This window comes from Apis dorsata, unplaced genomic scaffold (assembly GCF_000469605.1).
Source record: "Apis dorsata unplaced genomic scaffold, Apis dorsata 1.3 scaffold_397, whole genome shotgun sequence".
Classification (NCBI taxonomy): Eukaryota; Metazoa; Arthropoda; class Insecta; order Hymenoptera; family Apidae; genus Apis; species Apis dorsata.
In genome coordinates, this window is record NW_006263656.1 from 234,291 (window position 1) to 238,591 (window position 4,301).

Consider the following 4,301-nt stretch of genomic DNA (forward strand, 5'->3'; position numbering starts at 1 on the left):
CCATGAGTAATCTGCGAATGCCGCGGTTATATACACGGTGAAATATTAAGTGGGCCATACCCTCGGTTTTTGCCAATGGATCTGTCCAAGATCTCGGAAGAGAAGGAGCAGAACCCTCTGAATCTCGTTTCACTCCTGTCTTTATCCGTTTAATCGTGGGATGAAATAATTCAAGAAGAAGCAAGATCTCGAGAAAGAAAGAGAGAGAGAGAGAGAAAGAGAGTTTGTTAATATTGTTGAGCTTGCCTGTGACAGGTGTATCGTTAACTATTGTTTTCGAGTTAAAATGGAAGATTTGAAGTTTGCTTCTTGTGGAATAATATATTATTTATAATATAATTAATTTATTTATTTCTTTTGCAGGGGAGAGGATAAATTTTGCGAAGATAATATCGTTTCGTCGATGCTGTTGAAATTAGAGAGGAGTAAGAAGAATGTGGAAATTGAAAAATGTGAATAAACGTAGAAAATAGGAAGGACAATGGTATTGCAAAGTATCATTGATTTTTTTCCATTAATTGAAAAATTGTAATCAAAAGTGAACAGGATAGATAATTAGATTAGAAAAAAAAAGCAAATAAATTGCAATTGGAAACGAAGAACTGTAATTAAGAATAAAGGAATATTGCTCAAAGGATTTGAAGATACGAAGGATTTTAGGTGTTCAAAGAGTTTCTAATTAAATTGGAAACTAATTATACAGATCTAAATGATCATGGAATTTCATTATATATAGAGAAAACAATATTCAATTAATTTAATCCTACTTGTATATACCGTTATATTATTTTATTCCTGATTTTACACATAAAATTCTTTACGATGATAAAGACTGATCGTATACAACAAAAGCAATAACAGCTCAAAGATCAAACAATATCAATATCCTTCTAATCCTTCAATACCATCCAATTTCTTTTTACTATAAAATCTGTCAATTGTCAAAATCATTTTGGAAATGCACAAGTCAGAAAAATTAAAATTAAACGAATTCTCTAATTAAAAAGCAGACAAATTTGCTTTTTGTATCGTGAAAGAAATAATATTAATTTATTTATTTATTTATTTTTGTAGGAAAGAGGATAAATTTTGAAAATAATATCGTTTTGTCAATGCTTAGTTGAAATTAGGGAGGAGTAAGAAGAATGTGAAAATTGAAAAATGTGAATAAGAGAATTGAAGAAACATATACAAGTGGATATTATTTTTTTAATGACATTCACTCTTAGATGAATAACCTAATTAATCAATAGAAATTAAAGAGAGTAAAGAAAAAGAGGGCAACGTGTTAAAATTGCAGAATTAACACGTAAAAAAATACGAACCATATTTGAGCATCCTTTTCTATACCAGTATGGGAACTGTTTTTCATAACACGACGATATAAATTCGTAGACCGAGGAGGAGGTATAATGAAATTCCGGCCAGGCCACGGGACGAGAAATTTTCGCAACTGCGTTTTCCTCGAAATTTAATTAAAATTTTTGTCTGCTCGGTTTCCTGGTGCGTTTTTCATTCCGCGGCAAGATTTCCTCCACTTTGTAAGGGGAATTATCAAGGTTAATGGGAGGATCCAAGAACGAAAGCGTCGCGAATCCTCGAGCATTTGGAATTACGATTCCAACAAGCATTGACCTATTCTCCGTTCTTTTTCGAGCAACGAAAAGAAAAGGGGAAAAAATTAAGTTTCGAATACGGTAAATAACAATTCTTAAAATATTGAAAATATTTTTTAACTTTCCTCCATTAACTTTTCTTTTATACGTTCATTGGATAAAATGTTTTTTATCCAATGCATTTCTATTTTATATTTTAATTTTTTTTTTTTTCTTTCATATGGCATTTCGCTTTAATCCAATACAAGTTCACTTTAACAAAGATACTTTGTTGTGAATTAAATGTTATAAAACTTTTCATGCATGATATTTATTATATAAAAAGAAATATACGTGTGTACGAGATACAAATTCCTTGTCGAATTACTATAATGCTTTTAGATAAAATGAATCGAAGAATGTTTTTATTTCATCAACATTTTAAAATGTATCTATAAAAGATTTCGAGCAAATACAAGAAGAATATCTGATTAAAATATCTATCAAAGATCCTTTTATTACGAAGAAAAATTGATAAGAAAAAGAAATCAAACGTTTGACAATGGTTAAGAATAATCCAATGACTCTTCAACCAGTATCCATCAGAGAGCGTGAACCAGAATTAAAACTGTTCGACAAGTTTCGCGCGTAAATCGCATTTCTCTCGACTTATGACAAGGATGCTTGTTGGGACTCAAGGAGTTGAGACGCGATTCGTGGTGCAACGGCTACGTGGATGCATTAAAACGTTCTCTCTTCGCGCGAAATAATTAGACAAGGCGAGGAGGCAGAGATTGGAAGGAGACGAAACTTGTCTCTTTCCGCATTTCTCGAGTGAGAATACGAAGGAAGAAAAAGAAGTGCCAAGATGTAAGGAAAAAATAACACGTGTAAAGCAAGTTCAAAATAATAAGTAAGGGGAAACTATTCAAAAAAATCAATCTGTGATAATACCAATCTCGCTATGATATATTATATAAATTAAGGAGATAAAACATAAGAGAAAACATAAGAAATGTTATGTTATTCAATATCTAAAAAACAATCCTCCTTCAACAAAATTAAAGAAAACAAATCTATTAAATTCTTTTCATCATTTCTTCTATTCACTCTAAATCATAAACCTGTCATAATTCATCTCTAAATTTCATCTCTAAAATTATAAACCGAACCTTTGATACAAAAGAAAAGAAAAAACACATATTATATTCTTTCCTGCACACGAATACAGATCCAAAGAAACGTAACGAGAACGAAAAGAGGAATAGAAAACAGTGGCGATGATGGAAGATGGCGAATCGTTAGAGATAGAAATGGAAGGACGTAAGGAATAGAGGCATCGTGGATGAAGGAAAAGGGGAGGAGGAGCGATTGTCCGTCCGGTAACAATTGATTAAACATGCTTCCCCAGCTCGAATTGGTCCACCCTCCCTCCCCCTTCCCATTGAATTTCCTACTCGACACCGAATTGAAAATAGCCCTCGCGGTGACGTCCACCTCTGGCACGCCGGTACAATCGTGTCTCAACGGATCTGGTTAGCTGGAATCGGATGGTCCGGATAGTCTGATCGGTGCTGGAATTCGGGCCACCGTAAGGGGGGAGGGGAGAGGTGAGCCAAAACGTACAGTCGAAATTCAATACCCTTAATGGAAGGGTCAGGTATCGGGGCGCGAAGTATTCGTGAAAAGTATTTCGGCATAGATTGAATTAATTAAAACTGATGAAGATGCGAACCATTCGTGCTTCTATTTTACAAATGGAATTTCGTGTAGGTGGACACGGATCTGGATCTGGATCTGGGTCTGGGAATCTTGGCCACGTCGATGTTACAATTCCTTTTATCATTCCTTTCATCCTTTCGATGACGATTACGAAGATTTTTAAAATTTATTCATTTATCTCGAAACGAGGTATCGAAAGATTCTGGAACGAGAATATTAAGAAGAGGAGGAATTAAAATTTGAAGGAACGTAAGTAATTTCTCAACAATGTGATATTGACACGACGATTCATAATATCCAAGTATATGGAAGTACGATACGATAGATAAGCTTTGGAACGAAAGAAATCGGCACATTGGATCACGAGTATCGAATCATCCCGATCCGATCCGCAGCTTGTCGATAGAAATACGAAGTATCTGTCTACGATTTCTATTTCGTTGGAGCGTTTTGAGTGGCAAGGTTTATCCCGTTACTCATGAGTGAGAGGGGGAGTGAAAGCTTGTACACGCGTGAAACACGTTGGATCGCGGAAGAGACAGGTGAGTGGCGTGGCAGGGTAAAGGCGAGATTTGAGGAAAGTGATTAGCCGACATCCTGTCAAATGCATGCACCCCTCTCCCTCCCTTATCCTTCCAGGAGCTGTCGCCTTTGTAGCAATCGACGCCGATAGCGCGGGAAAATTAATTGAAAACCGATGTAGTCGTGGATAGTTCGATTAATTTTCAACAGGTAAGTAGAAACCTGTGTTCCTCCAGGTGATTCGCGTTACTCGTTTGCACGAGCGTTTAAACGAGCAACGTCCAATCTTTTAATCATTTACCATGGACGACCATGTTTCGGACGATTGATCAGAATCAATCGTTCATCCGAATTATTTATTTATTTATTTTTTTAAAGTTGAGTCAAATTATATGAAATTTTTAGAAAATTCGATTGAGAAAAAATATTGATAAGCTTCTATGAGAATTTTTTTTTTTTTTT

At 34.9% G+C, this 4,301-nt stretch overlaps 1 long non-coding RNA gene across 1 annotated transcript in view; it reads right to left on the reverse strand.

The window, feature by feature from the left end:
• The window catches only part of LOC116186052, a 74,653-nt gene that overhangs the window by 65,014 nt on the left and 5,338 nt on the right, over positions 1-4,301 (reverse strand). The window lies entirely within an intron of this gene.